Genomic DNA, 8,919 nt, shown 5'->3' on the forward strand with positions numbered 1-8,919 from the left:
CTCTTGGCTGTCCCCAGCTCTCAGCAGCCAGTGGGATTCTAGGTCAGCGGAACAGGGAGGACGCATTGCCAATTTATCTCCCTGTAATGTTCATTTCTTCATTTCCCCTTATTTTGTAAATAAACCCTTTATTAACCTTTGTGTGTGCCTGCAGCTGAGTCCTATTGTAAGTCACTTTAAGCCCACGGTGAGGACCCACAGTCAGGCACCCCATTTCATATTGGGGCCACCTTGTAACAGAAAGACAACATTAAGCTTAGACAAAACTTCTGGGAGTTGATCATCTGGAATGACAGGCTGAATGGTCTCATTTCAAAACAAAAATCTCAGTGTCACAGCGTGGTGATAAAGGGGGTATAAAGGGGTCCTAGTAAAGTTAAGACTGATTTGGAAAAAGCTTTACAAGATCGTCTAGAAGCTATTATGTTTGAAAGCACCACATGTCTTTGTTTGTGCACTTAATGTGTGGACTCAGATGCCCAGAAAGCAGGAACACAGGGGATGCTGTTCCTGTTCCTAAGCTCCCCGATTCAGCAAAAGGGACTCTGGGCAAGATCTAAGGTCCCCACCAGGCAAAGGGGGGAAGTGGAGACTACTGCTGGGCTGTGGGAGAGACTGCTGAGGGGCTGTGGGGAGAACCAGAAGAGTTTGCCCAAGGTTCCTCCCTGGCCGATGGTCACGTACCCTCAGGCCCATTTTCGGTCCTGCTTGCACGAGTGTGCTCAGCCTTGGGTCATCGTGACCCGCCATGGTCCTCAGGTGCGCCTGGCTGGGGCACTATTGTTTCTCCACAGGACAAGGAGACCACACCACCCTGGAATTCGGACTCCCCTGAGACAGACATCACACTTAATGACCTTCAAAAGTACACCTTAGAGCACCTGTCCCTTGAGGGTCCCCTGGTGTATCGGGGCCAGGCAGGTGACACGGCCTGAGTAAAAAACTGAAGGAGCCTCTCAACCCATGTGACTGGCCCCTTTGCTTCCATTTCATCTACCCTGGTGCTTTAGGGTCTCAATCCCAACCTGTGCATCCGCCAGACGACAGGAACCTGCCAGCCAGAGAAAGGGACATTTCCCCAGCCTTGGCCATTGGGCCCTGCTCTGACCCCACCCAGTCTGTGCATGGCGGAAGCTTGCTCTCACTGTCCATGCAGTGACCTCTGGCTTGCTCTCACTGTCCGTGCAGTGACTCTTTGCAGTTGACCTGGGCAGCCCTGACAGCTGGGATGGAAGACAGACTTCCTCTTGCTTCAGGCTACCTGACACTGTGTGACTGTCAAATGCCTGGCAACATGAGCCTGCTTGTCAGCTCCTTGTTCCCTGACCCTCACCTCCCTGCTATGTGAGGACTCAGCCTCTGAGCCCCAGTAACTGCAGTTAACCAGTGTCTGTGCCCGGCCTGACCCTAGGGCCACAAAGAACAAGGGAGCTTTCTAGTCTCCACCCCCTGGTCTAGTCTGGCACCCCCTGGGTGCCCCTGGTCTCTCTGCAAACCCCTGTGTCCCGCTGAGACACAGTCAGCGCTGCACACGTGGCTCTCAGCCGCTCCCCCGTGGCTCTCGCCTCAGCCCGCTGGGTCTGCACAAAGCCGGGTCCTGTGCGAGGGAGCCGAAGTCGACCCAGGCTGTTCCCTCCAAAGGTATCTTCTAACTCCTCCTCGAATCTCATCCTGGTCCCATATCTATATGGGGAAATGCCACAAAGCTCAGACCCCTAGAATATGAATCACCAATGGGACTCAGCTGGCCTGTGTCCCGGGAGTGAACCGATGTGTTATTCCACACGGCCGTCCTGCTCTGTGGTTACTCTGGTGCCTGGCCTGACTATTTTACTGGGAGAGATCCACTTTCAGAGGTAAGAACCCCTCCCTACATAGAGACCCCTGAGTCGCCCACTCACGGCAGGTCTGCTGAGTGCATCCTGGAGGCTGAGGTAAGAGCCTCACGCTATTATAAAGGGCTGGAGGCCCACTTAAGTCATATTTGAATGCTCCTTAGATCAGCCCAAGCCCCCACGCCAGCTGGACTCCTTCGTGACTGTGCTGCCCCCAAACCACAGAGGCTGGGTCTCCTCACTCTGCCCACAGATTGGGCAGGAACAATGTTGTTTCTGTGCAAACAAGTCTGGGGTGGTTTGAAAAACATCCACCAGACTCTACTGACTACAGAAAAGGGCCCTGCCTCAGCCAACCAAGTCAGATTGCCCCCCAGGATTCCTGTGACTGTCACCCCATAAAGGCCACCAAGTAATGATCATATTCTCCCTAAAAAAATTAGGTGATGCCTTATGAGAAAAACAACTCACAAAGGAACCAAAGGGAGGACCGATAAGGAAAAATACTATTGAGCAAATTGTAATGGCGATCCCACCAGGTGGTACTTTCTGATCTGGTGCAGTTGACATTCCCATATAGGCCCAATGAACAGGTCTGCTCACTTTCAGACTTCAAACCTTGCCCTATGTGAGGTTTGTGACTGGGCCTCTCAGTGTAACAAAGATAGAGACCGTCATATATAACACTAACCGCTTCATCTGGGGCTCAGACTGTATGGGAACCTCCCAGGTCTGGGTCCACACGCCCAAGTAACAAAGCTTTTCCTGACCTCCCCACTCCTGAGGCTCCGCGGTCTGGCACTGCCGGGTAAACCCGGTTTTCCCTACTCTAGGACTGGCCAGACCAGCTGCCACCCCACAGCGGGGTAAGAGGCTCCTGTCCCCCACCATGGTGTTTCTCTCTGCCTGTAATGGGGGCCGTTCCCACAGGTGTGAGCTGGTTTCGCATTGTGGGTTGATTGCACAGATGAGCAGGTCAAGGAGACGGGGGACACAGGCACACTGGGGACCAGTTAGAGGTCAGAGCAGATGAACTCTCGTCACTTGCAACATCCTGGGTGGAGCTGAGGGATCGTGCTCAGTGAGAGTAGTCACAGGGAAAGACACATGACGGAGGTTGCAGTTACAGGAGACTCTAGAGAAAGAATAAAGCCAGGAAGATGAAGCTGCAGGCTGAGCGTAGCCTGTCACATGCACCAGCCAGGGGAAGGGGCAGGAGCCACACGGGGGAGGGGCTCACAGGGCCAGGTGGGGACCACGGGGACCCCCTGAGGGGAGGAACCAAATACTGCCCCAAATTAGCAACAACACAGGAAAATAAATATAAAACATAAAAATAAAATATTTCAACGCAGAGAAAAAAGACAGGACTTTATCTTTCTAGAATAGCATGGATTACTCCATATGAGAGCAAGTCACCCAGATTTGTCCCAAATTCAGAATGACAGTAATGACTTCAGAATGACTTCACCTATGAAACCTGGAACTTTCACTTCTGCAGCACTGAGTGACACTGGTTAGAATCGATGTAAATCACGCCCTCTTGGTCCTCAGAAATAGAGGAACCCCCTCCTCCTGTGCTACCCTCCAAACCCACTTCTTGTGCTGCTTTCTCCCCCCAGGTCTGTGCTGGGGCTGGAACAAAGACTGACCAGGACCCAGCAGGGTGCTGTCCCTCTTGGGTGGTCCTGACCCCATGGACAGCACAGGGCCCCGGCAGGTCTGAGACAGACTCACTGTGACAGGCCTGGCAGGGGTTGTGGGCACAGGAGGGGCTCCAGGGCCCCGTCTCCAGGCAGACGCTGCGGGTCCCTCTGCCAGGAGGGTCCAGTCATGGCCCGAGGTCATGACTGTCCTTCAAGGTGGGTGAGGAAGAGACACACGGAGGGCAGAGGAGACGCTCAGGGTGGGGGTGACCATACCTGTCTTGATCAGGCCCCAGGAGTCTCCTCCCTGCCCCCCACTATCCCCCTCTCCAGTGTCTGCTTCCCGTGGCACCCCAGGCCTGTGTCACGTGGACCCCACCTGCCTTTTCTCCCACACAGGCAGGGGGCTCCCAGGGCCTGTTGTCACCTCCCCTGCCCCCTCCTTCCCTGCAGCCAGGAGGGCAGCCAGGGGCTGAGCGTCCAGCTGTGCCCGGCTCTGAGCTGAGACCTCACAGGCGTCAGCTCACCGTCCTCACCTCGTCCCTAACCTCACACACAGGTGAAGAAACTGAGGCTCTGGGGAGAGTCCCTATGCAGGTCCCACCTATGTGCTGGGGGACAGTCTGGAGTCCAGGCCCAGAGTGAGGCCCCTGCCCCCAGCACCCGCTGCAGCGGCTCCAGTTCCTGCTGGTGCCCAGCTCTGGAACCACCCCGTGCCCAGCACCAGGACCCTCACCGCTGTCTCCTCGGGGTCACCCTCAGCACTGTCCCCTCCTTACCCCCTAGGGTTCAGGTCACCTGTCACCTCCTCAGGGAGGAGCCCAGCGGCGCCCAGGTCAGGGCCCCTCATGCTGTGCCCCTCTCCAGCTGGACTCGGAGTCCCAGACACACAGAATCCTGGGACTGCTCACTGTGAGCCCCAGGGCCTGGTGGTGGGCACAGCAAATTTAGGTCATTTGAGTTAAGAAATTAATACAGTCACACAGGAGGCAGTTTGGGAGGACTTTTGTTCCTGGTAATGGCGGGTTAGGACATTTCCACCAATATACCGCAAACACCCATGTCTTTAGATAGGGTTTGTCCTGCTGTGGACACAGAAATTTCTAATATCTTAAGAGCCACTATACGAAAAATTATCCTTATTCTGTCTGAACAGAGGCCAGAATTTGGTCATTTTGTAGACATTTTGGAGCCCTGTACATAACCTCGCCCACTTCATGTCTGTCCATCACGATGGCAACATCAGGAGGGATTTTTACATTCAACTTAACAATATGTGACTGCCTGGAGAGGGAGCGGGGCCTGTCCCTGTGAGCACCCACCTCACTCTGGTGTGGCCAGTGGATTTGACCTCATTGAGGACTCAGGTGGAGACCCTCCTCTGAGTAAGAAGTAGATCTGGGAGGTGATATGATGTGAAGATATTTGTAGCTTGAGCATGGAGGGGTCCCAGGAGTGATGACTGAGGAAGAGGAAGGCTGGACACCACATATATGTGCTCTTGTGTTTACTGCAAAGATACTTACAGTGGCCGAATGATGGAATCTACCTATGTGTCTAAAATAGATGAGTGGATCAAGAGCATGTGGTATAATATACACAGTGGCATATTCAGCTGTGGAAAATGATGAAATCTTCGATTTATAAAAACATGGCTAGAAATGGAAGAAAGCAGACTCAGTGGAATCAGAAGGAGAACAACAAATGCCAGGTGATTTCATTGACGTGTGATACAAAGAAACGGTGGGCAATCGTTTCTCCTCATAGAATTTGTAACTTTGAAACATCAAAACTGCACTACCTCAGTTTACTCAAAAACCAGTAGTCAAATATCCTGTGCAGGCATCACATTTCCCTTCTAAATGTATGAATATTCACACGATTTTACACTTACCACATAATGGTGTTTAAAAATAAACATCAAAATATTAAACTCAATAATTCCCATCTGGATTAAATCATGGTAGTATCAATATATTTTGAAATACCACTTTATGTATTTATCAGTAAAATGTAGTATTTGCAGTGTCCCCAGAGAACACGGGACATGTGACACGTGACAAGGCCACTCCCACAGTCACTATGGATCACACCAGAGCTGCTGCCAGATGGAGGCTCCTGTGACTACAGTCCACATGTGGTCACTGCCAGGGTGGAGACAGGGCCACTAGTGACCAGGTGCCGTCTGTGCGCTGTGTCCTGCTCTTGTCAGGCCAGAGCCTGGTGCATTAAGCACAATGGGATCTTCTTAATGAGTGTGGTGGGGTACTGTTACTGACCGAGATGTACAACCTAAATAAATCTGCTGAGCAGTGGGAAGATGAGAGGGGAGAGGGGACAGGTAAACGCTGAAGAGGCCTCACAGGGGAGGAGCGTGGCCTGCAGGTGAGCAGGAATCTCCCGGAGGAGAGGTCTGGGGACGCGCTCACACAGGGTCTGTGGTGAAGGACTGTCAGGGGACATGTCACTGAGAAAGGGTGACAGCACACTGGGATGAGCTGGGTGTAGCCTGTGGAGACTCTCCTGTGCTATATATAATAGGCTATAGCCTCAGCCCCACAGGAGCCAGGAAGTGGTGGGAAACTTAACCAAGGTATTGAGGTGACTGTAAACATGGTTCATCATAGACTTAGGTCTTTAAAAACTGTGGGTGGTTCACTAGAGAATGATCATAAACAAAAATAAACAAAATAGTAGTTCAGTGCTGCAAAGAGAAAAAAGGCTCAAAGCACCAATATTTGTCAGTCAGGAGAGGAACAGTTTGTTCACAGGTGTCACCTTCTGGCCATGTGGTTGGACATAAAAATGCTATAAAATCATAACCTGCAGCATCGAGTACAAGATCTGTCTCAGCCCAGCAAACAGCAGGGGCTGGAGCATCCTGGGGTGTTGTAGGCGCAACAAGACACAATGGGGGACCCCGTCAGCTGGCATCAGGATTTGTCATCAAATAAGTCTGATCCAAGCTAGAGAGATTCACTCCCCTCAGCGCTGCCAAGACAGGAAGCCCGGGCTGGTCTGCAGCCCTGGCCAGCACCAGGCACAGACTGGGGGCGCACGGTTAGGATTGAAGTCTGCCCCACCTGGCCTCTGTGTGGGTTGGCGTCTCCTTGGTCACATGTAGGGACGCCTTCAGGTGTCTGTCTCTCTCCTTTGACCCCACGGGTCAGCACAGTCCCCTCCAGCGCCAGCCCCGCTGCAGAGATGGCAGGAGTTGGTGTTTCTGACAGCTGGATCCCACCCTGCCCCTCCCCTGTCCTGGGCACTGAGGTGGTTGCCCAGCTTGGCTGCTGTCACTCAGTAACCAGGGGGTGGTTACAGCCTGAATCTGTGCCCTCACCAAGCACTAGGGAAGGGCCTGTGCACTCCCCAGAAGATCCAACTTTAGTCTTTTCAGAAACCTCAATACTGTTTTTCACAAGAGCTGGCGCAGTCTACTACCCTCCAAACAGTAGAACCTGTGTCCTCTTCTCCATGTTCTCGCCAGCACTCGGTATTTCTGGTCTTTTTGGTTTGGGCCTTTCTCACAGGTCTAAAGTGGTTTTTCATTGTAGTTTAAACCATGAGATCATGAATCACAAAATGGGAATCAGAAGAAATCTAATAGGTCTCAGTCCCACACAAGCCTATTGTATCACGCTGTGAAAGAAAATAAAATTGAAGAAATACAGGAGAATTAATTACCTTAAGTGTTAACTTCCTCAGTAGTCTACCACATCTCAGAATGTCCCCTCACAGCCCCCCATAACCTGGTCCCTCCTCTCTGCCCCAGCCCCTCCCACACAGGCCTCAGGGTCTCACCTTTAGAGGCTGAGAGACACATCAGGGCCCTGGGCACTGTGGCTGCTTGGGGGAGAACAACACAGACCTGGTCAGAGCCACGAGAGAGGAGACCACAGGAGGGGCTGATGGGGTGACTCCCCCAGGGGCTCCATCTACACTGTCTCAGGGGCTCAGGGACCAAACCCCTGATCCACACTCACCTGCAGCCTGAGTGTAGCTTCCTCCCTGTTCCCCTGTGGGAAGAAACATCATGTGAGAGCAAGGAGGAGGCAGCCCATGAAGTCTAAAGGAATCCCTTAGTTCAAAACACTGAGAAGTTTCCAGACTGTGACCGAAGACCAGGGCAGGGCCAGGAAATATGGAGAAAGGAGATGAGGGGGCCTGGACCCTTTGACATTTGCTGGGGGTCAGGTCCCCAGAAATAACAACATGAATAATCTGATTCCTTTTCATAAGTATTTTTTACAAGAGAATTAGCAATCAGCTCCAGACTAAGGAACATGTGGATGTGGATAGTACCTACATTTACCAGGCAGGGAAAGTTCCCCCCTGTGACTTAAAAGCCCCCTGTGGACAGGATCCCCCACTCCCTTCCCTACCTGAGCGCTTCTTCCTCCACATCACAGCTGCAGCCATTGTAGCCCAAGTAAGCACAGCTCCAAGGAGAACCAGGCCAGCAATGAGGCCCCTGGTGGGGGTGGAGGGCTGAGGAGGGGGCTCTGGAAGGGAAGGGGAGGGGAAACCCTGAGCCCCAGGCCTCATCCTGACACTCTGAGAGGTCAAGAGGACCCTGATCCCCAAAGAGCAGTCTTTGTGCCCACATCCCCTCCTCACCCCATCTCAGGACTCGGGGCTCCAGCAGCCCCTCATGCTGTACATAGCACGTGTATCTCTGCTCCTCTCCAGAAGGCACCACCACAGCTGCCCACTTCTGGAAGGTTCTGTCCCCTCCAGGCCTGGTGTCCACCAGCTCAGTGTCCCAGGTCAGGTTCTCCCCATCTCGCTGCCAGGTCAGGGTGATCTCCGCAGGGTAAAAGCCCAGGGCCCAGCACTTCAGGGTGACATTCTGGTCAGAGGTGGGGTGGTGGGTCACCTGTGTCTTTGGGAGATCTGAAGGGGAAAAAATCGGTAACTCACATTTTGCATAATTATTCAGTGTCCTCCACAGACACTGAAGCAGCCTCACATGACCATCCTCAGAATGGTCAGGACATTGGTGTGGAGGAGGAAGCACAAAACCCAGAGCCCAGCCCTGTCTGGGGAATCTGGGATCATCGGGTGAGAGCCCAGGGTGGGAGGGTGCAGGTCTCTAAGGAGGACACAGACCCTGCTCCTGACCTGGGCAGGGGTGAGTGACCCAGAAAGGCAGAGTCAGGTCCAAAACTGTTCTCAGACCAAAAACAAGACCTGAAAGAAAAACTCCTGGTTTCCAGGATGGCTGCAGGTCAAATATGTGGTGAAGGATGATCTCAGGCATGGCCTCCCCTGACTCCTTACGTGCCCAGACAAGCAGTGACATCTGGGCAAGTCTCTCTAGTACAGAATATGACACCCAGGGGCCTCTCCCCTCTGACCAGAAAGCAGGTGCTGCTCTGGCCATTATCCCATTTCCCTGTGGGGCACAGGGTGAGGGGAGTCCCAGACCTTGAGCCCCC

At 53.0% G+C, this 8,919-nt stretch overlaps 1 protein-coding gene across 1 annotated transcript in view; it reads right to left on the minus strand.

The window, feature by feature from the left end:
* Nucleotides 1-8,919, minus strand: part of LOC101634133 (patr class I histocompatibility antigen, A-126 alpha chain-like) — a 120,902-nt gene that overhangs the window by 110,817 nt on the left and 1,166 nt on the right. The gene's annotated exons all lie outside the window — the stretch shown is intronic.

Source organism: Condylura cristata, unplaced genomic scaffold (assembly GCF_000260355.1).
Source record: "Condylura cristata isolate star-nosed mole 26May11 unplaced genomic scaffold, ConCri1.0 scaffold00055, whole genome shotgun sequence".
In the NCBI taxonomy this organism is placed as follows: domain Eukaryota; kingdom Metazoa; phylum Chordata; class Mammalia; order Eulipotyphla; family Talpidae; genus Condylura; species Condylura cristata.